At 47.2% G+C, this 9,246-nt stretch overlaps 1 protein-coding gene across 8 annotated transcripts in view; it reads right to left on the reverse strand.

Moving 5' to 3' along the window:
- SMAD3 (SMAD family member 3) overlaps positions 1-9,246 on the reverse strand; it is a 131,912-nt gene that overhangs the window by 44,655 nt on the left and 78,011 nt on the right. Inside the window, exon 1 of one of the 8 annotated variants that reach the window (XM_017851121.1) lies at positions 3,901-3,991. The exons of 6 other annotated variants lie outside the window; for them this stretch is intronic. The gene's annotated coding sequence lies outside the window, so the exon portion shown is untranslated. Of the gene's footprint in view, positions 1-3,679; positions 3,860-3,900; positions 3,992-9,246 lie in introns of those variants that run through there. One more of the 8 variants, XM_017851120.1, reaches the window with a different exon arrangement.

Consider the following 9,246-nt stretch of genomic DNA (forward strand, 5'->3'; position numbering starts at 1 on the left):
TAAAAAAAAAAAAAAAAAAAAAAAAAAAAAAAAAAAAAGCAGGACATGGAAAAGTCCCCTTCCCTGACAACTGCAATTTCTCAAGTCTTATCTGCCGGCAAACCTCACTATTAGTTCAACTTCACAAAACAAACAATTCTTATTACAGGACTCTTAGTCATTCTGTTTTTCACTTTCTTCCACAGAGCAGAAGCCATTAGGTCTGGGTATCCTCTCTCTGCCCTCTTTTCCCAGACCTGGTTCCCAGCCTCCCGCCTCCTGCAGTCAGGTCTGCCTGAATCGGAGCACCATGAATCACTTCCCGTGGGCAGACTGCACGCTTGGGGGTGGGATTTACTTACTTACTTTCTTTTTTTCCTGGAAAAGATTCTCACAGACTTTTGGGGTAAAAGAAGTGGAACCAGGCGACGATGATGATAACTGGAGGCCTTGTTCTATCAAAACAAATCTTAAAGTTTCCAAAGACTTAGAGAAAATGTCAGGCGGGCATTCTTGACTGGGGGCGGGGGTTGGGGAAAGGTGAAGAGGGCAAACGAGGAGGTTTTATGTTAATTGCACAGTTTTGACTTCCTTAATTATGAGTCACCGGCCAGAGAGATAAAACAGTGTCACAAGTGCTACATAACATGCAACGGGTCAACCGGGCAACTCAGTGACATTCACGCGCAGAGGCAGTGCCTCAGGACAAGCGCTCACTCCAGTGATTTTACAACAATTCCTAGCAAATGTCACACAGTATGGTTGGGAAAGGAACATTCCCCATCTCAGTCTTACGACATTTACAACTCAGTCCCTGTTTTTAAAAGAAGCCCCAAAGCCTTCAGGATTTGCAAACCTTTCAGTTCAGCCACTGTTGGGTATGAATGGGGGCTGGAAGTAAAGGAAGGGTGGGAAACGACCATGTTTCTTGAAAAAATTAGTTTAAGGACCATGGAGTTAAAGAGGTACCTTTACATGCAAAAAATGCAGCATTTGCATGATACCAATTGCTAATGTTCCATACACATTCTCTTGCTTTCTGAACCAAAGTTTTAGAAGCTTATATAAGCAGTTTCCATCCCAAATGGTAACAAAGAATGGGTGTCCTGTATATTCTGGCATCTGTACCCTGAGGACAGTTAAGTGGCCAATTAGCATTCCTTTCTGTCTAAGGGTACAGACCTCCTATTGTACCTAAACAAAAGGTTCTGGTTCATTGGGGCAATTCACCTAAGACAGCAAAGAACCCCTATGGGCAGGAAGATAGGAATTCCACACAAGCAAGAAGGGAGGACTTCAGAGAAGCCAGGCCCACACTTACAATGTCAGGGTGGCAATAGCCGTCCTGGATTAAGCCGGTCTCATCAACTAAGTGGCCCTTGTCTGAAAACTGCATCCCTCAAACAGCTACAATCAGGAACAAGGAAAGGCTTCCAGGTGAGGCGTCCTCCCGCTGGGTCCTAGAGACTTACAACTCTCCCGGTTATCAGCCCACCCAGTCCCAGCTGAGATTCAGAGCGCCTGCCCACCCACCACCTCACCCCCACTTCCTAGACAGGCCTAATTTGCAGGCATAGAAACTCCATATGCTGAACAGGCCCAAGTAGTGGAGGTAAAATGTTGCAGCCACAGCATCTGAACGTGGGGCTCCTGCACTCTTGGCCACCAGCATAGTGAGCTGAGGTGCAGGTGGGGACAGAGCCCTCGGAGGTCCAATTATCTTCCAGCTCAAACAGTAACCCACTCTGTGGCTTTCTGCAAGAATGACCTCTCTCCATCCTCCCCTCCTCGAACTCTTACAGTCCACCGGTCCCACTGTCCCGCACTCTTCAAATTCATCATCAATTAGCACCAAAGGCCCTACTACGATGAAGTGACCTCCGTGTGTTTCTGACTTCCCTTCCCAAGTGTGCCAGGAGCGCCTTGAGGGAAAGGAAACCCAGCTTAACTTTGCCTGCATCCTGGATGGAGCATGGGGCTTGCAGGTCACATTTGCTCAGAAAATAGTAATGGTAATGGAATTACTTAACTGATAATGTGCAGCAGCAACTGGTAAGCTTCACAGCACCTTTCAGAAGACATAAGAAACAAGCAAAGATCTCAGACTGCCCACTAGCCGTGTGAACTCGATCGAGAAGTCAAGCCTCATAGCAAAGGGATCCACAGACGCACATTACTGCCATGGGCCCGATACCAGAAATGTTCTTTAAGCAATCAGTTGGTCTTGAGAGGTGCAATTAAAAACAGTAAGGGAATGACAGCCACAGGTGCCAGTTAGGTGAAAGCAACCAGTGAGGAAGTGCAGGAAGCTAAAATGTTTTTGAATAAGGAAGTTCTGCCCACTTGCCATACCAGGGAGAGAGAGTCATCTGTGGCTAAGGTTGTAGGCAGACATTAAATAGAACGATTTGCAATAAACTTGCTCAACAAATATTTGTTAACTGGAGATTTTTATCAGTGTTGGATTTAACAGAGGAGAAAGCACACAGATATATGGGCCACACTGGGGATGGACTGGAGCCCTGGCCGCTCATTAGATGACAGGGGTGTGTGTGGTCCTCCCTCTGGCTGTGCTACTGACTCACAGAGGAGTCTTTAGGTATGGTGTGGATTATCTCATTTAAAAAATGATGGGTTCAACAGATCTCTAGTGTCTGCTCACCTTCTAGCACCTTCTAGCATTCCAAATACCTGTGAAACTCACTAATTTGCAGGGGGAAGTGGCTTAAAGGTGTTCTGTGTCCACACTTCTCATTTCTTCAATGCTTTTAGGCACCTAGGGCCTTGGAGAAAACCTGAATCATCAATAGCAGCAGAGCAAATAAGTAATCAAGAATGTGGACTCGGCCGGGCGCGGTGGCTCAAGCCTGTAATCCCAGCACTTTGGGAGGCCGAGATGGGTGGATCACGAGGTCAGGAGATGGAGACCATCCTGGCTAACACGGTGAAACCCAGTCTCTACTAAAAAATACAAAAAAACTAGCCGGGCGAGGTGGCAGGCGCCTGCAGTACCAGCTACTCGGGAGGCTGAGGCAGGAGAATGGCGTAAACCCGGGAGGCGGAGCTTGCAGTGAGCTGAGATCCGGCCACTGCACTCCAGCCTGGGCAACAGAGCGAGACTCTGTCTCAAAAAAAAAAAAAAAAAAAAAAAAAAAAAAAAAAAGAATATGGACTCTACCAACACAAATTCCTCTTCCCTACTGTACATGGAGCAACAAACAGAAAGGATGAGAGAGAAAACTTCAGAACTTTGACTCTTTCTGCAGGTTAGAAGCAAACACAAAAACCAAGTCAGCCCCAAACCCGACACCAACATCAAGTAAACAGTGTCAGTCGTAGCTGTCATGTGGGATATAAAGGAATTAAATTGATTTCAAACAACTTCCTGAGAGAGGAGGTTGCTTTAAACCAGAAAGGTGAGGGAGGCTGCAGAATTACTGACCTCAAAAATCAGAGGTCATGGAATGAATGAGACAGGTAGACGGGTTCCAGACATGCTCACATCTGTGGCTGGTAGAATTGGACCTGGACGCGACACTGGGGCGGGGGCGGTGGAAGGGTGGTGTGCAAATGTCCTTTTGCAGAATATTCCAGCCTCAGAACCACAGGACTTTGGAGCTGGTGGGGGGCATTTCACCACCACCTTCTTTTCCCCCTGAACACGTGAGGAAACTGGGGCCCAGGAAGGGATGGCATTTACCTAGGGATCCTTCTGAGTGAGCTCTTCTGTTGTTTTTTTTTTCTACTCCCGGAACCATGACCCCAAAACTATGGCCCCAAATAGAAAACTCAGCTGTCGGCGTAACTGAACAAAGAAGCTAACACCACAATAAAGGGCAGGAGCTTCCATCAAGAGCAGAAAGAACAGAGTGGTTTCTGTGGAGGAGCGGCTGTGCCTGGCATTTCCCACCCTGCACACACCCAGCTGTTGGGGCCACACTCCACTGTAGCCTGTCTTTCAAGTCGGCCCGGCTGTCAAGCCTGGGCCCATCTCTCCGGCTCTGTAAACAGTTCTGGCTCGCTCTCTCTCTCTCTCCCCTCCTCCACTCTCAGAACACCACACATCACTGGGGCCTGGATTGTTTGGTAACAATGAAGGGGAACGTTAAACAAGAGTTGATGACGGGAAGTGAATCACTGAATTCTCAGTCTCCATGGAAGGAGCAAAGAACGGTGGGAGGGGCCCCTGGCAGGGCCTGGCTGGGTGCAGGGGAATCTTGGGAGGCGCTCTTTTCTCACCCCACCAAAGGACACCCTTCCAACTCTGCCTAGCTGTAACCAGGTAGCAGCTTCCCATGTCAGGCCCCATCTAGCTCCAGAATCACCTCCGCTACTTCCAAGTTTCCCTGGTGTTCTCTGTGCCTTGGATGAAGCAGGAGGGAGACAGGGAGAAAGAGCCTTTCTTCTACAAACACTGACCCAACTTTTGTCTCCGTACACCTTAAATAAAGTCTGAACCTGAAGAGGCGGCTACTGGCTCTAACAGAGATAAAAGGCTCATTCTTCTCTCCCCACTCAGAGAATCCGTTACTTAAACGGAGATATTCTCAAAGGAAAATATAAAACACAGAGACAATGTCTCTGTATGACCTGAGATTCCATCTAAGTGTCTGAGAGAAATCCCTCTCCGCTCACCACCCCGGAACACACATCCCCTCTTCTAAGTCTGCACTGACTCCCACTCAACCCTGGTGCCATGGAACAGCCCCCTCCAGCCTCCAGCCTCCACACTACCGGCTCCAGGCCGCACCTCCACTGACAGCTGCTCTGGCCACGTGCCCTGGGTCTATAACCTTCAAAGTCTGGTCTCTGGCAGGCTGTCGCATTTTATTCAAATGGTGTGTAGGCACACTCTCTGCTACTCCAAAGAGCAGTTGATCATCCAGTCTGTATTACAGGCCTACTATGTGCGAGGCACTTGATGAGAACCTCTGTCTTAACTTCCTTTGCAAAAAATCAAAGATTAATGGCTCAATCTAGGAAACATTTAAGATTCTATGTGCAAGAACAGGGCTGGGCACCCCTTGGTATATGTAAATGTGTCCTCAGTTTTGCTTTATAGGCTCTCTTTTCACAACTAGTATTCCCACGTCTACTTCACCCTCATTAAGGAGGTAACACTGACCAGTTGCTTCCTAGAAGCAAGTTTTATAGTAAGCACTCTATATTGAACTACTTTAATCCTGTAGGACAGGGTCTCATCTTCCAAAAGACGACAATGAAGCTCAGAGAGGTTAGGAGTATTCCACAGGGTCACCCAGCAGGCATGGGAGCAGAGCTGAGCTCTGAACTCTAAACATAAAAGCCCAGTTTCTTCCCACTGTGTCAAGCTGTTGTTCTGCACACCCCAGCTGCCTTGCAGGGGGACACGGTGGAAACAACAGGAGACTGGAAATTGGGACTTGCATTGGAAAGCTGGCTCCTCTCCTTACCAACTGGGCCACCTCAGGCCAAGTGCCTCATCTCTGGGGGCCAATTTCCTCACTGGTATAAAGGGGCTATGTGGGAAGTGGTTCACGTAGAGATTGCACATGAAGGCCCTTCATAAACCAAGAAGCGCTACACTGACATACGGTGTCACCTATCACCTTTCATTCACGAACCAGAAAATCCTGCCCAATGATGTCACCGAACACCCACTCGTGAATTTTAACGTTATTCCTGGAACAAGCTTGTGCAAGGTCAGGAGACTGTAAGATGTGAGAACATTCAAGAAACATCATCTGGGAGAATTATTTTGTCTTTCTTTTCTGTTTTGCTTTTTTTTAAATGGCATAGCATCCTTGAGCACAGGATGAGAGATTAACAATCTCTTTCCCAGTCCTATCAAATTTTGCCAAGCCTTCTTGAAACTCCCACCCTCAGGCCGGGCGCGGTGGCTCAAGCCTGTAATCCCAGCACTTTGGGAGGCCGAGACGGGCGGATCACGAGGTCAGGAGGTCGAGACCATCCTGGCTAACACGGTGAAACCCCGTCTCTACTAAAATACAAAAAACTAGCCGGGCTAGGTGGCGGGGCCTGTAGTCCCACCTACTCCAGAGGCTGAGGCAGGAGAATGGCGTGAACCCGGGAGGCGGAGCTTGCAGTGAGCTGAGATCCGGCCACTGCACTCCAGCCTGGGCGACAGAGCGAGACTCCGTCTCAAAAAAAAAAATAAAAAGAAACTCCCACCCTCGCGGATTATGAAAATGAAGGTCTAAAGCAGTGCCTGGGTTTCCCAAGTCCCAGCTCTGCTATGAGTGCTTATTCCTGAGTCACTCCTGCTTGCTGAGCCTCAGCTTCCTCACCTATAAAATGGGCAGGCTGGACCACATACTTCCAAGGTCCCTTTTCTGACAGTCTGACTATTTATCAGAGGCTTACTGATTTTTCTTACACACAGTAAGAAGTCTTCTTTCAGGAGAACTTAACTGAACAATGGATGTGGAAAACAGGATACATTTCCAACTCCCCAGCAACACACACCACTCTGTCTGGTTGGGGAAGAAACTCCCATGGCAACTCCCTACCCCTACCACCTCCCTGTGCGCCTGGCTTTGTGAGGATGAGGGAATCCACGAGGCTAACTTCCTGCCTGCACTCCAGCCCCCATCATGCAATCCTCTGAGCAGGAATGAAGAAATCACAGCAACCGTAGCTCTGAGATTCCAGCCCCATGCCTGGCTGTGAAAGACCAAGGGCGTGGAAGGCATATCTGCTGTGACATTGTGCAAAACTGGAAACGTGCATCAGGCCATAGCCTGTGGAAAGCAAGACCTCAACGTTTTTGCAAATAACAGTGTAACAGCCGTCTTTGTGTCTAAGAACACGACACACGTATAGGATATGATGCACTAGCGAACTACTGATAGGCCCTCCTGAACACACCAGTCACTGGCTAGGACAGGAACCTCTTCTGTGCCCCACAAGCACCATCAAGCCTGGCACACAGCAAACATGGTAGATGCCAAATATTATATTTACTGATTTAACTCATTGATTACGTGGATTTTAGGGCCAAATGAATTCTAAACAAATTTCTTTCAAAGCACATTTAAAAAAAAATACTACTTCAGGAGAAACTTTTAAAATGAAAATAAATAATCCCTGAAGATCAATACCCCTCCGTACCCCTCCCTTTATATCCATACAAAGAAATATAAAAAGTCACTACTAAAACATGCAAAAAAAATGGATGAATCTGAAAATAATTATGCTGTGTAAAAAAAAAAATCAGACAAAAGTAATACATATAGTATGATTCCATTTATATAAAATTTTAGGAAATGCAAACTAATGTATAATAACAGAAAGCAGATCAGTGGATGCCTAGGGACGGGGCAGCAGGCAAACAAGATGGTGAAATTGCAAAGAGGCAGGAGGAAAGTTTTAGAGGAGTGATGGACATGTTCATTATCTTGATTGTGGTGATGGTTTCATGGGCATAAACAAATATCAAACCCATCAAACTGTACACATTAAATATGTGCCATTTATTGCATATTAATTATACCTCAATACAAACATTAAAGAAAAAAAAAAAAGGCCAGGCGCAGTGGCTCACACCTGTAATCTCAGCACTCTGGGAGCCCGAGGCGGGCTGTAGTCCCAGCTACTTAGGAGGCTGAGGCAGGAGAACCGTGTGAACCCAGGAGACGGAGGTTGCTGTGAGCCGAGATCACGCCATGCACTCTAGCCCAGGCGACACTGCGAGACTCCACCTCAAAAAAAAAAAAAAAAAAACTCCCTAGGGCTGGGCACAGTGGCTCACACCTGTAATCCCACCACTTTGGGAGGTCGAGGGGGGCAGATCACTTGAGGCCAGGAGTTTGAGACCAGCCTGGTCAACATGGTGAAAACCATCTCAACTAAAAAGACAAAAATGAGCCAGGCATCGTGGCGTATGCCTGTAGTCCCAGCTACTTGGGAGGCTAAGGCATGAGAATCACTTGAACCTGGGAGGCGGAGGTTCCAGTGAGCTGAGATCGGGCCACTGTACTCCAGCCTGGGCTACAGGGTGAGACTCTGCCTCCAAACAAACAACTCAAAAATTCTGATAGAAATGTGAATCTGAAAATGCAAAAAGCAAGCAAAAGCCTAGACATATTTTGCTCCAACAGACTGTGTCAACAATGTCTGTCTTTGCTCACTGTATGACAAACTCTAAATACTGAAACATTAATGAGCTGCCTTAATATGTTCTAATACAGTGTGACAAATGTGTACACTAAAGATTTCACTGAAAAGGTAGCTATGGCATATCTGCCACATTAGTATCTTAGCTATTTAGTTCTTTGTGCAAAAAAAAATCATACAGACCCATTACTGCATGACTTGAAAAGTACCACTCTGGCTGACATGTTCATAACAACTATTCATCAGTGAAAAGCCTTGACAGACAAAGCATCCCAAGGTGGGAAACCAAACTTCAAGCTGGCATTAGAGAATCACAGGGCTGGTGCAGAGAGCTGGCTCTGGATCCAGCAAGGACGTCTGGCCTGGCCGGGAATGATTCATTGAGCAAAAGGACATGCCAGAGAAAATGAAGAGGATGTTCCAACCCAGGAGTGCGCCGACGGGTATGCAGAGGCTGGAGCTGTCTTCTGCACATGGGATCATGTCCCTGTGTTCCAGCTCTACATGGGGTGCCCCAGATGCCCCACAGGGCCCTTTTCACAAACATCACAAGCCTACTTTATAAGCTCCTTTCTCCTTGAAATGTTGAGATCACTACAGCTCCACCGTTATTTAGCACAGTGGTTTCTGAATGTCTTAAGATGCCAGCAGCCTCTGCCGTTACCAGGCCTCTGGACGCCTCTAGTCTAGCCTGTCATTCCAAAACAAACCAGATGTCCATTCTCTGTCTATCCAGAAGCCTGAGAATTGGGGGTAGGGTACAGATCAGGGGACATCATTTGGAAACCTCGTATCTAGGACACTGGGCAGAAAAAAGCACTTAACACACTTAAGACTGACACTAGAGGAGAAACAAAGGTGGGAGCAGCGTTAACAAGGTGAAAAACAGAGTTTTGCCATTCCTGAAGGAAATGCTTTCCAACCCGTTGGTGATTTGTCCTCAAAAGTTCTGCAGAAAGACCTAGTTTATTGCCAACAAAGCCCCGGGGTTGAGTGTTTCTAGTACAATTCCACGCAAACCATGGAGGCGCAGTAAATGTTCACAGATGGTGATGAATTCCTACTTCTGGCCAAGTGTACGGGGGGAAAAAATCTAGCTATTAAACATTTGAACACTGACAGTTCTAGAAACAATGGGGGGGGGGGGGGGGG

This window comes from Rhinopithecus bieti, unplaced genomic scaffold (genome assembly GCF_001698545.2).
Source record: "Rhinopithecus bieti isolate Rb0 unplaced genomic scaffold, ASM169854v2 scaffold_31548, whole genome shotgun sequence".
NCBI classification, from domain to species: domain Eukaryota; kingdom Metazoa; phylum Chordata; class Mammalia; order Primates; family Cercopithecidae; genus Rhinopithecus; species Rhinopithecus bieti.